We start from the raw sequence: 18,467 nt of genomic DNA, 5'->3' as shown, positions 1-18,467 counted from the left end.
CATTGAGGGAGCAAATGTGAAACAAACAGACAGAAATGTATGTGACTCCAGTAACCTCTTCCTCACAAGGCAAGAGTAGGGTGGCCTTGGATTTACACTTCCACGACAGGAGAGGAAATGATATCCGTACACGTTTCCCTTTCACTGTCCCACAGAATGACGGCCAGACACCTATGTGAGTTCAAATGGAAAACATATGCATCTCCCCTGATTTAATGAAAAGAGAACACCACAAATTAATTTTTGAAAGCTGTGGTTATGAAAGAATGAAATAAAGACATTAATACTGAAAAAGGTCTCCATTTTTCAACACCAACCTTGAAACTAACTAGTCATGTGACATTAAGCAAATTACTTCACTTCTACGCATCCTCATTTGTCAAATGGGTGAGGTGAAGGAAGATGGATTAAATTATCTCTGTGATTCTTTCCAGGTCTATCTACAGTACTAAATTTTAGAATGTTATTCCATTTTAAACTTATTGATTGCATATGTTGAAAAAGGAAAACATTTAAAAATTGTTTGAAATAATTCATTAGCATTTGGTTTACAGACACTCAAATGTTTGTAGAAGGGATGATCATTTTGGAAGAGTCCAATTTCCCCCACTAGTAAGATATTTTGTTTTGACCATGATGGAGATGTCAAAATCAGGCACTGAATTTCTCAGTACCCTGGGATTGTATGCTGTTGTATACATCCTTTTGTCCCATAAATTGTGTTTATTTGTGCTCAAGAGAGAAAATTTTGACTTCTATTTTAATTTTGTCTTGACTTTTGAATGTGTCTGTAAATAGCTAGTTGGAAATTCTAGGAATAAATTTACCTTATTTAACAAATCAATTCTTTGATCTTTTTTTTTCTTTTTATTTGACTGCCAAGAGAATTTGCCAAGTTTTTCTTTGATCATCAGTCAGTTAGCATATTTTTTAAAGAACAGTCCTCTAAACCTTCATAGTACCCTTTTCTTCTTTAAATCTTTATATTTCTGAACTTATTGCCAGTAACTCAGTAGGACATAAAAATTCCTTTCTTAAAAATCAGCTTTTTTTTAAGGTAGCAGGCTGGATACTTTTGAAAACCATCAAACAGCAATGTTTTATGTGAATACTGATTCTCCAATCAGGATGCCATCATTCTACCCCTTCATAGCTGTTGACCTAATCCCTTGAATTTACTCCCTTAAACATCATTAACATGTTTTTGTTTTGTTTTGGTTTTGGTTTTGGTTTAAAGGGTAGCTAAGAGTGGGGCATTCCATTCCTTCTGTGACATACTCTACCACTTTCCAAAATCTCTCATGTTCTCACCATGGACCTAACCACCTCTTACCTGGATTACTATAATAGTAAACTGGGCTTATTGTTTCTACCTTTGTTTTCCTTCAGTATATTCTCAGCACAGCAGCCAAAGGGATCACAGTAAGTGCCAATAAACCTCAATGACTGATGTGATCTGTGCTCACTCCCCCAGATGTTAACTCTCTACATCCCTTTCTTAGTTCTCCCTCCTTAATTGCTCTGTTCTAATCCCACTGTCCTCTTTTGTTGTTCCTCAAAATTTTTCTCTACACTTGCATGTCTCTGAGCCTTTGTGCTTGCTGTTCCCTCTGCATAAAATCTTTTTCCTCTAGATCTAGCTCTCTCACATCTTCTGTGTATTCATTCAGTAGTCACCTGCTCAGGAGCACCTGTGTGGCTCAGTCGGTTAAGCATCCTACTCCTGATTTCAGTTCAGGTCATAATCTTAGGGTTCTAGGATTGAGCTCTGTGCTCAGCAGGAGTCAGCTTGAGGATTTCTCTCCCTCTCCCATTGCCTCTCCCCACTCTCTCAAATAAGAGAGAGTCTTTTTTTTTAATAAGCCTTTTATTTATTTTTTAATTTAATTTAATTATGTTATGTTGTCACCATATAGTACATCATTAGTTTTTGATGTAATATTCCATGACTCATTGTTTGCATATAACACCCAGTGCTCCATGCAATACATGACCTCCTTAATACCCATTACCAGGCTAATCCAACCCTACCCCTTCCCCTCTGAAACCCTCAACTTTCCAGAGTCCAGAGTCTGTCATGGTTCTTCTCCCGCTCTGATTTCCCCCATTCATTTTTCCTTTCTTTCTCCTAATGTACTCCATGCTCTTCCTTATGTTCCACATATGTTCACATATGAGTGAAACTATATAATTGTCTTTCTCTGCTGGACTTACTTCACTTAGCATAATCTCCTCCAGTTCTATCCATGTCAATGCAAATGGTGGGTATCCATTCTTTCTGATGGCTGAGTAATATTCCATTGTATATATGTACCACATCTTCTTTATCCATTCATGTGTTGAAGGGCATCTCCATTCCTTCCGCATTTTGGCTATTGTGGACATTGCTGCTATGAACATTGGGTGCATGTACTACTTCTTTTCACTATGTCTGTATCCTTGGGGTAAAGGCCTGGTAGTGCAATTGCTGGGTCATAGGGTAACTCTATTTTTAACTTTTTGAGGACTCTCCATACTGTTTTCCAAAATGGCTATAACAACTTGCCTTCCTACCAACAGTGTATGAAGGTTCCCCTTTCTCCACATCTTCTCCAACATTTGTTGTTTCCTGCCTTGTCAATTTTTGCCATTCTAATTGGTGTATGGTGGTATCTCGAAGTGGTTCTGATTTTAATTTCCCTGATGGCTAATGACGTTGAATTTTTTCATGTGTCCGTTAGCCATTAATATGTCTTCTTTGGGGAAGTGTCTGTTCATGTCTTCTGCCCATTTTTTGACTTGATTATTTGTTTTTTGGGTGTTGAGTTTGAGAAGTTCCTTATAGATCTTGGATACCAGCTCTTTGTCTATAGTAAGTAAGCCTTTAAAAAAAATAGTCACCTGTTCAGTAAAATCTTCTCTGGATTTCTGTCATCTCCCTTTCCCCCACATTGACACATCTTATCCCTCTCCTTTGCTTAGTTCTTTATCCTCAGCTCTTATCAAATGTAATCTACCATATAGTTTACTAATTTATCTGCCTTAATATTTATCTCTTTCCCATTAGAATATAAATTCCTTGTAGATAGGACTTTTTTTGTTGTTGTTGTTGGTTCACTGCTCTATCACAGTTCCTTCAACAGTACCTAGCATACAGTAGTTATTCCATTATGTTTGTTGAATAAACTAATCTAAAAACGTAAAAAAATCTTGAACATTTAAAAATGACATGAAATAGCAATGTTTACAATATTTTCCTCTTTAATTGGTTATATTTCAAGTATCTGAAGGCTAAAACTATATTCTTTTTATTTCTCATCCCTGCAACACCTTGCCCTCCAACACTGAATCTCAGTTAACAGAAATGATCCCCAGTCCATATTCTTCCCCTCACTGTCACTCATTATCAACTAATTTCCACCACCCATGTATTTAGCCATAGTAGTTTGGGTGTTAATATAGGGAGTTAAGAGAGACAATAAAAACACTGCTTGCTTAATCTCCCTGTGACTTAACTTCCCCTCTATAAAATAGGTAGAAAAATGGTACCTGCCTTATAGATTTGTTGTGAAGATTAATTTCATTTACATAGGGAAAGCCTATAGAGCAGTGCATGCTATATATTAAGTGTTATGTGTTTGTTATTATCAGATATTATATTATTAGCATTATTATTATATACTTAAAATATCCATCATGTAATGTTGCCAACTGTCAGTTTCAAGGAAGTCACTATCTTTGGAAGATGTTTGATATGTTATTACATTTGGTTCCTATTATTTAAAAAAAATAGTTGGAAGCAGAAATGTGAAACTGTATGAAATATGGACTTTGTGTTAGTTAGCCTTTAAGATTACCCTAGTGATTCTCCCCTCTAGTAGTCACATCCCTAAGGGTTTCCCTCATCCTCATTGAAGAGGGCTGACCTGGTAACAAAGACAATGTTGTGGAAATGACGGAGAATGACTTTCAAGGTTAGCTCATTAAAGATGTTGTAGCTTCTGCCTCGATCACATGGATTACTTCCCAGGTCCCATGACATGAAAATATTCAAGCCCATCTAAGGATATGTCTATGTGGTGAATAACTAAGGCCTCCTACCAATGGCCAGCATTGATGTGTCACCCACAGGTACAAGCCTTTTTGGAATCAGATCCTCCAACCTCAGGCAAGCCTAACAATTTCCTAGTCAACATCTTAACTGTAATCTCAGGAGGTACCCTGGGGAAAAAATGATGCAGTAAAGTCACTCTGATCTTGGCCAACAACTATCACACAGGTCATAGTAAATGTTTATCATTGTCCTAAGCTATTGCTTTTGGTGTGTGTTGTGCAAGAATAGGTAATTAACACAGTCTCATAATCTAAACATTTGAGAAAAAGAGAGAAATCATTTAAAAAAACCAAAAGCACAAAATTCTGGGTATCCAGTCAAAACTAATAGGCTTTAAACTATATATTTGTTAAATTATGAAGTAAAGGAACAATATTTCTGATTATGTTTGAAATCTTAGAAATATATTATTGAATATTAGATTAAAACTATGAGGCATAATTTGGGTTTCAGTCATTTTTTCATAGCAATTTGAGAATGGAATCTGTGTATTACTTAGGGTACTTTTCTTAGAGATAATAGAATATGAATCTTACTAGTTTAAGCAAAAGTAATTTTATTGGAAAATTCCTAGGGTAGCTTATGGAATTATAGGAATATTTGTATGATTAGTTCTCTTAAGGACAGGAAGCAAAGCTGCCTTAGGGATCTCATTGAGGAATTTATAAGCAGTTCCTTTTGGGGACTTGCCAAGAGCTGTACTTCTCAAACTTGATTTTGTATAGGGTTCATCTGGGAACAATGTAGATTCTGATCCAGTGGGCTTGACATTCTGTATTTTTAACAACTCCTAGGTGATGCTGATGCTACTATTCCCTTGAACCTCACTTTGAGAAGTGAGTGCCAAGAAAAATAATCATCTTGCTTTTCTTTGACTAACTCTTATTCATTCTTTCAGATTTCCCATCAGTGTCTTTCTCTAAGGAAGCATCCCTGGCCCTACCCCTTATTTCCTCATTGTGCCAGGGGCCTTAGCTATATGGTTTTATAGCACTCTGGAACTCACATTCTCAGCTCCATCATACTTGTCATATGCATGCAATTTCTGACTTTTCTATTGGACTATAAGCTCTGTATGAAAAGGAACATGTCTAGTTTACTCACTGTAGCTCCTAAGCATCTAGCATAGCACATGGACCACAGTTCAACAAATATTTGACAATTGACGATCAAATATTTAATACCCCATTCTCCCCCTATATAAGAATAGTTTTCAACCCTAGGTGTTCATTAGAATTACCTGGAAATCTTTTTTAAAATACCCATGATGGAAATTCCTAGAGAAGAATATAAACAGTAACCCCTTTGACACTGACCATAGAAACTTATTTTAAGGAACATCCCTAAAGGCAAGGGAAACAAAAGCAAAAATGAACTTTTGGGACTTCATTAAGATAAAAAGCTTTTGCACAGCAAATGAAACAATCAACAAAACTAAAAGGAAATCCATGGAACAGGAGAAGGTATTTTCAAATGATATTTTCTATGAAGGGCTGATATCCAAAATCTATAAAGAACTTACCAAACTCAACACCCAAAAAACAAATAATCCAGTCAAGAAATGAGCAGAAGACAGGAACAGAAACATCTCCAAAGAAGACATTCAAATAACTAACAGACACATGAAAAAATGTTCAACATCACTAGCCATCAGGGAAATACAAATCAAAACCTCAATGAGATACCACCTTACACCAGTTAAAATGGCCACAATTAACAAGATGGGAAATAACAAGTGTTGACTAGGTTGTGGAGAAAGGTGAACTCTCTTACACTGTTGGTGGGAATGCAATCTGGTACAGCCCCTCTGAAAAACAGTATGGAGGTTCCTTAAGATATTAAAAATAGAGCTACCCTATGACCCAGTGATTGCACTAAGTATTTACCCCAAAGATACGGATGTAGTAAAAAGAAAGGACACATGCACCCCAATGTCCATAGCAACAATGTCTACAATAGCCAAAACTGTGGAAGGAACTGAGATGCCCTTCAACAGATGAATGGGTAAAGAAGATGTATATACATATAATGGACTATTACTCAACCATCAGAAAGGATGAATACCCACCATTTGTATTGAAATGGATGGAACTGGAAAGGATTATGCTAAGTGAAATAAGTCAAACAGAGAAAGACAATTATCATATGGTTTTATTCACATGGAACATAAGGAATAGAGGACCACAGGAGAAGAGAGGGAAAACTGAGTGGGAAGAAATCAGAGAGGGAGATGAACCATGAGAAACTCCAGACTCTGGGAAACAAACTGAGTGTTACAGAAGGGAAGGGGGTGAGAGGATGGATGACCAGGAGATGTGTATTAAGGAAGGCACATGTTGGATGAACACTAGGTGTTATATGCAACTAATTAATCATTGAACACTACAACAAAACTTATGATATACTATATGCTGGCTAACTGAACATAAGAAGAAAAAAAAAAAAAAAGCCCATCGTAGGATTCACCCCAGACCATTAAAATCAAAACCTTTAAGAGAGAGGCACAGTTGTTGGTTTTATAAGTTCCTTGGTATTTCCCACTGTAGTATGATTTAAAAAATAATAATAATAATGCATTTGGTCTTTGTCCCAGTTTCTGGCACAGATTTCCTAATACACTTGGAATTCCTTGAGTGACAGGAGTATCTTTCTTTTAATTCCTAATGAATCCCTTTGACCATACGTGGGATTATGCTAATGAGATGATCCTTGGTGGATCCCCCAGAAAACTTTAGAATGGAAGCTGGTTGCCAGAAAACCCAACCACCTGATTAGAAGGTTAAAACTATCAGCCCTGACTCTGAGGAAGGGAGAACTCTGGAGACTGAGTTTGGTTACTAATGGTTAATGATTCAATCAATCATGCTAACATCACGGAACTTCAATAGAAGCTTTTGAACAAAGAAGTCTGAAGGGCTTCTAAGTTGGTGAATACATTAATGTACTTGGAGGGTAGAATGCCGTGAGAGGACATAGAAGCTCTGTATGTCCCCACACTTGTCCACATTCACATGTCCTGTCCTACAAATTTCTTCCTGTTGGCAGTTTCTGAGTTGCACCCTTCTTAATAAAACTATATTTGTAAACATAGAGCTTTCCTGAGTTCTATGAGTCATTCTAGTGAATTATCACACCTGGAAAATGTGAGTGGGTCATGGGAACTTCACAATTTAAAGTCAGCCAGGCAGAAATACAGGTAGTCTGGAGATCCCATCTGTTGCTGGCATTTGAAATAAGAGCAGTCTTGGGGATCAAATTCACCCTTAACCTCTGGAGTCTGCTCTGAGTAGTGTCAGAATTGAATGAAAATGTTGGATTCCCAGTAGGTACCAGAGAATGAGAGAATTACATGAGAATTACATGAGAATGAGAGAAAACAATATACTTATGTTCAATCAAAAATGTGGCCAACTGATTAAAAGGGTAATTTGAGAGATACTTGAATCAAAACCCCTTCCTCATATTAGATATTCCAGATAACTAGAACTGGCTTCAGAACATATAGATGCCATTTACCTCTGAATAAGAAAATACTTTAAATGGTATGGGAAGGGGACGCCTGGGTGGCTCAGTTGGTTAAGCAGCTGCCTTCGGCTCAGGTCATGATCCCAGCGTCCTGGGATCGAGTCCCACATCGGGCTCCTTGCTCGGCGGGGAGCCTGCTTCTCCCTCTGCCTCTGCCTGCCACTCTGTCTGCCTGTGCTTGCTCTCTCTCCCTCTCTCTGACAAATAAATAAAATCTTTAAAAAAAAAAAAAATGGTATGGGAAGTCAGACCAAGAGTTTCCTGGTAGGCCATCTCCACTCTGATCCATTTATCTTTTTACTTTACTAAAAGACAATCTGTGAGAGGCTAAATACCTTTCAAGATTTATTGTGATGTTTAAATGAAAAGGACTACATAAATGTGTGTTGTTCTGTAGCTATTAGTTTTTTTTTTTTTTTTTTAATTTATTTATTTGACAGAGATTGCAAGTAGGCAGAGAAAGGAGGAAGCTGGCTCCCTGCTGAGCAGAGAGACCGATGCGGGACTCAATCCCAGGATGTTGGGATCATGACCTGAGCCAAAGGCAGAGGTTTTAACCCACTGAGCCACCCAGGTGCCCCTGTAGCTATTAGTTTTATTTCCCCCTTCCCTTCAGTGGTTTCTGACAACAAGCCAAACTGATAAGAATCACTAGTAATGAACTGAAGACTTCATTGGGTGTGTCATAATTACTTAACTATTAAAACTTAGTTAAATCCATCATACTTCTAAAATTTAGCAAACTCTGAAAAGAAAGCAGCAATTTTTACATATTTATAGATGGGCATACTTTGTTCTCTGATGTATCCTAGATGTCAAAAAAGTACCTGGAAGTGCTTGATAAAAATTTATTTAAAGAGGAAAGATACTGTGTTTTTGTGAGTTTAGTAGAAAAAGCATTGCTAGATCTATTCTCGAGTAATTTTCAATGTAACTGAAGAGAAACAAAGCAGACACATGAAAACATAACAGTACGGACAAACAAAACAGTGAAGATTAATTAAAAAGACAAGAAAGCATAAAAAATAAGAGGGCAAGAAAATTTAACCCACGGAGCCACCCAGGTACCCCTTGAGGGCAAGAAAATTTATAACAGTTCATGATCAGAAAAGGATGTGTGGAATATCTGGCATTTTGACTGGTTTGCTTAGGTAGAGAGCAGAGGACTGTTACAAACAAGGGGAAGGATTTATGCAGCTGCAGTAGATAGGAATGCATGGAGCACATTCAGGCATATAGCTCAAGTGAAAATCCTGTGGGCTTAATGCTGAGACTAAATAAATGGTTTAGGACAAGAAGGCACAGAGTACAGAGCTCATTCAAGATAAAATGAGATCGAACAAGATCATAGTCATTGGTCAATGGCATTCAAGGAAGAATAATCCTCTCTCCAAAAATAGTTTAGAAAAGAATAAAGAATAGGAGAGAATAAAATAAAAGTGGGTCTCTGGGTGAAATGATTGGTCAACCCCTACCTGGTGAATCTCAACTTCCACTGTTATGAAATTAAGGTCAGCAGAACTTGATTTCTGAGACAAGGGTGGAGGACGATTTCTTGGCGCACTTGATGGTGAATTACAATTTTGAATTATGTATAACTTTGGGAATAAGCTTCATATTTCAGAATCATATCTTATATTTTCATGATAAAGAAGATTCTTTTAGTATTTGCACATGTATTCTGACTTGGGTCAACATCAAAGAGGCTGACAAAGGACGAGAACTGAGGATTTGTCATCCCTGATTCTGTCTCCACACAGAGTAGACTTAGTCCTAATTTTTAATTGATTGCTCAAATTAAATTGTTTATTTCAACTACATTGAGATAGAAAATCAAGAGAAAATAAGAATTAAGCCAAATGCCCCACAAAATTATTTTGAAACAGAGGTCTTGTGCTAAAAATCAGAGGCATTTTATACGCCAATGTCTTTCATTCATAATATTCCGGGAAATTGCATTTGCAATTGGAACCTGCCCAAAATGATAAATACCAGATTTGATATGGTGAAAATCACCCTCTGCTTATAAGGTTAAAATCTTAGGCCAAGAGCTATAATCTTAATGTTCTGGAACTCTGTATAAAAACAGAAAAACATGAAAAAGTAGTTTTTTCCTCTTGGCAACATGATATTTTAATTAAGAACCAGGGGCCTATAAGGGTGGCCCCTAGGTTTCTAAGTATTAGGCTGTAATAAAGTAGAGAACTTGAATTAAATTGATATGGATGAAGGCATTTGTTGGGTCTTTTTTTTTTTTTTTTCCTCCAAGGTTATCAACATTTCTGACACATCCTTACATACAACAAAATATAAGGTGAAACTCTTAAAATTTGCACAATGGACATTAAAAATAAAATTTAAAAAGACACTATTTAGCTGCATTTGTTTACTGAAATATAGATTAATTCTGAACACCTGAAACTCCATGACTAATGGATATATTTCATAGAAAGATGCGTAGATAATAACAGTACTAGTGAGTTGGTATGGGAAAGAAGAGTAGAACTACTTCTCCCCCATCACTAATGAGATATAAATGTGACTTTTCTTAACCTTTGAGAGTTATATTATTCATCTTTAAATATTATAGTTGGGTGATTAAATATTTGTAGACCCAGAGAATCAGAGCTAAAGCGTCTTTTTGAGGCAAAACTAGAAGCAATAACAGTTTTTAAATCATACAGAATAAATTATTTAGGACACAGCTACTATCTGGCAGTCTTAAAACACTGTGCTAAGTTAAGTATATTCACTTTAGTGCTTACTTTATACCTGTGGAAATTGAGACTGGGGGAAATCGAGTTATTATCCAGGGACACACAGGTAATATAAGTCATAACAAATCTGTCTGGTTTCAAAACTCATATTCAATTTAATTCTTTACTTATATTATCTGTATCATCTACTATGATACACATTCTATACAGGATAGGGACTCTATCTGTATGGATTTATACAATCAAACAAACAAACAGCAAACACTGCCTTCCCAGTCTCACCCATGACCACTTACATCAGAATCTTCGTCACTAAGGATGGAGGTATTCCGTTATTTTGAAAAACTCTTCTTAGTGGTTACATCCGGTTTAATTTCTTTGTTCTCCATTATCTTCATGAAACACTTTATTGTACTACTAAAGCATTCAGTATCATTATCCCTATTTTTCAGAGAGGAAAAATCAAGATTAAATCATTTATCTAAAGCCACATAACAAATAAGTATAAGAGCCAGATTTAAACTCAGTTTGGCAAATTCCAATGCCAATGCTTATTTTACAGCCACTAAATTATCTCCCCTCAAAGGAAATTAGGACATGTTTCTGAATATTAATAATCCCCTTAGTGACAAGCATAAATATTATGTTTTTCTAAATTTCAAAAGTCTTGGTGGAAAAAGATGTATATACCAAGCATTATTACAATTAACCCATTTATCAACTTGAATTATTGCACATTGCATTATTTTACTCCTGAATATATTACCTCCAAAATCTATTCTATAATTATTCCAGCTCTACTGGAAAATCCTAAAAGTCCAAATAAAACTTTGTCCCTCTATAAAAATCAGAAAAGGATATTCTAGCTTATTTTTTTAGTAGGCTACTGGTTGTTTAACAATAAAAAGCTATTACATTTGTTTGGTAAGGTACACATCCTAGACATTTAATTGTTTATGACTTGGGTACTAGGAGAGTATTGAAGTCATACTTTATGCTTGTGTCAAATAAAGACTTCTTTCAATCAGGCAACATGCATATTAGTTGTTCTGTTAGAACCATTAAGAGAAAGAATATGAAACAAGGTTATGAAGTTAAGTACTGCTTCCCATCATCTTTAAAAATACAAACTGATGGGACACCTGGATGGCTCAGTGGGTTAAAGCCTCTGCCTTCGGCTCTGGTCATGATCTCAGGGTCCTGGGATCGAGTCCCACATCGGGCTCTCTGCTCAGCAAGAAGCCTGCTTCCCTCTCTCTCTCTCTCTGCCTTCCTCTCCGTCTACTTGTGATCTCTGTCTGTCAAATAAATAAATAAAATCTTTTAAAAAATCTATTAAAAAATGGAAACTGAATCTCTTTGCCAAATAAATAAAGGCTATGGTCCAGGAGAGTGCAATACCACACCTTGGCTCACATGCTTCCTCCAACTTGTGGTATGGGACCACATTACTCTTCCCCAGAAACTCAGTGGTGGATGCCCTCTTAGTCATGGTTGGTGAGGACCTGCTGAGGGGCAAGTACAGATGGAAGGTAGGCAGAGTAACCAGGGAAAACCTTGTCAGTAAGTTAAAAGGATGGGGGTTAAGTTTTCTGATATTTTCTGGTAGTTTAACTCCCTCCTGGGCCTAAAATCCTAGGTGTCTTCAGCCTTTGGCCACATTCCCTTTCAGAAAACAGTACAAAACCTTAGCAGTGTAGATTTTTATTGAGTATCTAGGACTTACGATGTAAGAGTGATCTGCAACACATGGCTGGAAGACACAGGGTGGTTTAATCATGTACACTAGTCACAGCAAAATAATGTGTGTCTTGCACCATCCTCAGTCTTTAGATGTATTAACTTTAGAGGGTCTTTAGGATGCAGACTCTCTGAGAGAAAGACCTTGTCTACCTTTTTGTGTTCCTTTGAATCCACATGGAACACTCAATGGATATTTGGTGATAATATAACATTGAATCTTGACAAAACCGTAGCATCTAGGCATTGATTCAGATGACTCAGTACCCAGTAGGCACATACTTGGTAAGAGTAAGATTTAGGATTTGAACTTAGAACTCAGACTGTCTGATCCTATGCTCTTTGTGACCAAGGTATTTTTCCCTTCTAACTAGCCAGTAATAGGTGATGAGGATTAAGAAGGACAATTGTGGTGATGAGCACTGGGTGATGTACAGAAGTGTTGAAACACTTTATTATACACCTGAAACTAATATAACACTGTAGGTTAACTAACTAAAAGTAAAATAAACCTTAAAAAATAAGTAAATCTGTTGACAAAATATGCAGTACTTATATGAGTTCCATTCTTCCCAACCCAAAGTTTCGTTATTACATCAGTATCTGGTTTCCATCAGAATGTGAGAATCCTTTGAAAGTTCTCATGATAATTAAGCTCACACTATATGTATCCAAGAAGTAAGTGAATGGTAGGCTGGTTAAGAAACCCTTCAACTTATAGCTCTCCATTCATAACTTGCAGTGGAGTGGATCAAGATTTGAGCAAGTTCTAGTCTCCATAGAAATAATAAATTATGAATAATAAATAATACAGCTAAGGCAACCCCAGCATCTCAAATGACAACATCGCAGCGAATGAGCCCCTTTCCATTACAGAATATCTTCTCTTCTCCCATTTACCTATCTGCATCCTACACATAAGGTTACATTGTAGTCCAATGACCAAATTCTAGTACCTATCCCCAAAGACTGGGAAATGTTATACAATACTCTGACCAATGCACTGTACTAGACATATATGCATTTGGGAATTAATTACCCCTTGATTGCCAGGTGCAGTTCTAGGCAACGAAAGTTCAAAAATTAATAAACATGACCCTGGCTTTTGAAAAGTTCATCATTTAAAAATACAGAAGCCCATAAACACCTCATTAAAAGATGAATACCAGGATGGATTGTATCTAAATCACAAAGGGAAGTAAAGAGATGAATAGGGACATTCAGAAGGCATTCTAAAATAATGGCCTTGAATATGGCTCCTAGCTCTTTAATTAACCTACAAAGTGGTATTACAAGGAAGGAGATTGATTATATGCTTGCTAAAACAGGGACCAGTGGAAAAGGCAAATATGTATTTTAGGAAAATTCTTTTTCCATTTGTAGTAGCTGGGGAAAATGTTACTGTGGTTGACCATAGATCTATGGTATATTAATTTACAATGATTAACATTTGAAAAAATAATGTTGCTCATAAATAAGATTAAACCCTTTTCATGGAAAATTTAAGTAATGTGTCAATAATACTTAAGGAAGTTTAAACTATATCCTTCTTTAAGTAGTAAAAATTCATAGACAGACTTTTTAAATCTGCAAAGTTCAGCATAACCACCAGTATCCCAAATAACCTACACATTTTAATCTGGTAATACTTCAAAACTATTGAGAAAACTGAATAGAAGAGCAGTCCTAGAAAGTAGGTTTAATTATTCAGATGTTTTACACTTTAAAAAAAAAAGTATCAAACCACCACCAACAAAATAAATTGGGATATAAAAGTATTCATGTGGCTAACAGAGTCATGACTGATCTCAAGGGAGACTATATGGAGGAAGTAGCAGTTGGAAGAGAGAGAAGGAATCCTGTAGAACACATTGTAACATCTAAATGAAAATGAGTCACAGGGGACAAATAGAATAAATGAAGCTCTTAGTTAAATTGTTTTCCATTGTTTGGACAAAAGCAATGGATCAAAAACTAAGTGTTTCAGGTTGCATCTTTACAACTTCTAACAAAAGTCAATTGAGTGGGAAAATTTGTCAAAGTAGTTATTTGAGTATGTGTGAAATTAAAAAAAAAAAATCAAGCCAGTGTTCCCAGCTGTGATAGCATTGTGTGGAGACAGCCTGAATCATTCTCTGACAAGCAAATCCACTTATCTGCATTTTCTGTGCTTTGCCTGGGAAGCTCTAGGGAAAATTACATTGACCTCTTTGCAATTCAACCTTCTTACACCTTATTTCCCAGAAAGTTCTATTTTTTTTCCTTCTTTCTATCCTGTACAAATAAGAGAAAGAAAGAAAGAAAGAAAGAAAGAAAGAAAGAAAGAAAGAAAGAAAGAAAGAAAGGAAGGAAGGAAGGAAGGTGAAAACATCAGCTGAATAAGGCAAATCTGGGGCATCTGTAACATAGGGAAAAGTGACTTTTTATTGAAAAGTATTTTCTAGGTTTGCTGTGGGGGAGGATGAGACAGAAAAGAAAAATTTGAGAGAGCGGCTTGAAACATTACTGTCGAACTCTAGCTAATCCTCTATAACTAAAAATGTATGTAACATTGTGCTTTAAATACTGGTGAGCTGAAAAAAAATACTAAGTTGAGCTAATTAAGTATAACTTGAAATATTGATGAAAAATTACCTTAAATACATAAAAGGCTTGGGCATGTGAGTACATCAGACAGACAGACATGTTACCTTTTGGCCTGAATCACAGTTCTGCCTTATCAGACTATTTGCTTGCTCTCCTGTGCGGATGTTTCTAATCTAACCTTTGTCTTGACATCATTCAAGAGTCAGAATACCGATGGCCTGGAAGATGGTTGATTGCTTTTTGTAAATAAAGTTTTACTGGCACATGGCCATTGTCATTCATTTCAATATTTTCTATGGCTGATTTCATGTTCTAAGGGCAGAGTTGTGACAAGACCTATGGGTATGTGAAGCTTAAAACTTTACGGAAAGTTAGGTGACCCTGTTATAGATGTAGTTTCTGTAGGAAGAAACTATCTTAAGTATTTTAAAGGATTGGCACTTTAGATTCTATGTGTTTGAAGGGGTCACTGACAAGTTGTTTAATAACCCTTCGTCAACTTAGCAACCCTGTCCTTCCCACAGATAACGTCACCTGTCAACTCTCCTGAATACCTAGCCCTTTCTGCTTTGTCTACTTTGCTTATGTTTTTCTTTCAGGTTAATTATGGGAAACAGATTTAAATTTCTTATATTTTCTTATATTCTCTTTCATTGTCTAGGTAATTTCTTATGAATTACTGAGTGATTGAATTAGATAAACTTCCAAGAAAGTAGTAAAAAAATACACACACACACACACACAGTAGTAAAATATATATATTATTTATATAATATATATAAACACATATAGTAGTAGTATTGTTATATAGTAGTAAAAAACATATGTATTTTTATATATATATATATATAATATATATATATAATCAATTCCTTGAAATCAATTGCAATCAATTCCTTGAAACGCCTCTTAATTCTAGTTAAGTGTATTAGTGTTCTCCAGAAAAATAGCTGATAGGATTCAGCAAATTATTCTCAACTTTTATTTTTTCAAGTGTCTCTCTTTTTTTTTTTTTCTCCTCATAAATGACTGTGATCTAAATTCAGCAGTCAGACAATGATGATCTACTTGATGTTGATCTCGTGAGCCTGACTGCTTTGGACTCTTTTGTACCTCTTTGGGGGCCACTGTTCCTGGAGTTGGCTCCCAGAAGAGCCCATCAGTTATCTGGTTTTCTGCTAACTAGCACTTGGGCCTAGAAAATTCAGCAAGTTTCCTAGACATTTCTTAAGCTGGTGCACCCCCCACACCCGTCTTCTCTGACTAAAATGTCAAATGCATGGATGGCTAATTATATGCCATAGGAGTAAAAACAAATACCTTTTTAAGCAATTACTTTAGAAATAATATAGATATGAGCTCACACTTTGGCTGTGAGGATCATTTCCTGATCTAGCCAAATCTCTCAAACACCCTTTCTGCTGTCATTTCATCATCTGTGTGGGGATGCGTGCTTTCTTGGTTTCACCCCTTTGCACTTCTTCTGGAAAGAGAACCTCTTTTTTTTTTTTTAAAGACACCATCGTTGGGGTGCCTGGGTGGCTCAGTGGGTTAAAGCCTCTGCCTTTGGCTCAGGTCATGATCCCAGGGTCCTTGGATCGAGCCCCGCATTGGGCTCTCTGCTCAGCGGAGAACCTGCTTCCCCCTCTCTCTCTGCCTGCGTCTCTGCCTACTTGTGATCTCTGTCTGTCAAATAAATAAATAAAACTCTTAAAAAAAAAAAAGAAAGAAAGAAAAAGACGCCATCATCTCCATCTTTGTGTTATGGTGTAGCCTTGCCACTTTCTTCCCCTTACCTTGTTTCATTTGGTATGTGAGGGGATAACTCAGAGAAGCTCAACAAGAATACAGACATGGAGATAGGGCTTGGTGTACTGGGCCAACCAGAGTCATTACTTGCCACAGCTATTGCTGAAGAGGCCCTATGTCTTTTCTCACTGAGACAGTGAGTACCAAGGTCCACATGAAGATGGCCAATAGCTGTCTCTTTCACTATTGCTGGAAAAATGACAAGAGCAAACAACAACAAAACTCCCTTAAGAATGAAGCTTACACTAAGGAAATTAGAGCACAGAGAGGAGAGAAAGAGAGAGAGGGAGGGAGGGCGAGGGAGAGAGAGGAAAAGAGAGAAGAGGTTCCAATGACATCGAGTGAACCTTTGGACACAGGAGCGCCTGTGTTTGGCAACATTCCTAGAGTTCTCACTTACATGAATTCTGAATGGTGTGTTTGTCACTTGCGTCTAAAAATGTCTCAACTGATTCTCCCACTAATCCTGGATGTCTTTTTAGGGACTTTCAAATAGGGCCTGGAATTGTTTGCACATAGTTTCTGTTAGCAAAGAATGAATTAAAAAAAAAATCATTATGCAATGAAATACCTAGTTAGTGGCTTAGCCGTGAAAGTGGCTCTGTTTTGATTAATGGGAGACTATTTTAACACAATTTGATTTGACATCTTGTCATATGAAATATTTTCATGTTAATTTGTGTGTGAAATTCTACCAAATGCTCTATCTAAAATTTCATGGCTTGTTCTAATATGACCACTAAATCTGATTATTGGGTAAGTAATTATGCACATACGACATGCTTTGTTTGGATGACTACTGTTGTTTATTTTGATTTTGCTGTGTCCATATGTTCATGTAATTTTGGGGCTCATACCAAAAGTAAAAAAGTACTAATGTAGGACTTTTTAGAAAGTCATTTTAATGTATATGTATATATGTGTTTTATTTAACGGCAACTAGAGTGTTTTTTCCCATCTTCTGCTAGCACTTGAGTTGGTTGCAATTTTCCAAGTAATCATGAATACTAAGATTTTCTCAATGATAATTTCCATTTGATATATCAAGAAATCAGTACTCAACTATAGAACATTTTAATGCTAAAAATTTATTATTAATAAATAATAAAAAATGTACATTAAAAAATTCTCATTGCAGGGGCACCTGGGTGGCTCAGTGGCTTAAGCCTCTGCCTTCAGCTGGGGTCATGATCTCAGGGTCCTGGGATCAAGCCCCACATCAGGCTCTTTGCTCAGCAGGGAGCCTACTCCCCCGCACCCCCACCACCTGCCTCTCTGCCTATTTGTGATCTCTCTGTCAAATAAATAAATAAAATCTTTTTAAAAAAATTATCATTGCAACATTTGTGGGAGACAAAATTAGAAACAGCCTCTAAGCAAGAAAAGTTTTTTAACTTTGGTAGCAGTCATAATGACAAAATTTAGTAACTGTAGTAGTTTAATGATGGATTTTAAAGTAATTGATTTAATTGAAAGAGCTCTTGGTGTACTGTTAATTATCTATTTATGTATTTTTTAAGATTTTTTTGTTTATTTATTTGTCAGAGAGAGAGAATGAGAGCACAAGCAGGCAGAGTGGTAGGCAGGGGCAGAGAGAGAAGCAGGCTCCCCACTGAGCAAGGAGCTCAATGTGAGATTCAATCCCAGGACCCTGGGATCGTGAACCAAGCCGAAGCAGCCGCTTAACCAACTGAGCCACCTAGGCATCCTGGTATACTGTTATTTAAAAAAAATAAAGTCAATATTGCATATTCAGTCTGATACTAATTTCCTAAGATATGAAAAACAATAAGAAAAGGTATAAAGATAGTGAAATTTTGGTCAATTTTTACTTAGTTCTTTGTATGTTTCTATGTTCTTTCCATCATTAACTATGAATATGTATTGTTTAATAGTCAGTAAATCTTACAAATAACACCCAGGGCTGGTAGGGATATATTGATAGAAAGAACAACATAAATTTTTGGTTGCACTATAAATCAGTTTACCACTTTAGA

This window comes from Lutra lutra, chromosome 7 (assembly GCF_902655055.1).
Source record: "Lutra lutra chromosome 7, mLutLut1.2, whole genome shotgun sequence".
Lineage (NCBI taxonomy): Eukaryota > Metazoa > Chordata > Mammalia > Carnivora > Mustelidae > Lutra > Lutra lutra.
This window is presented reverse-complemented; position numbering follows the sequence as displayed.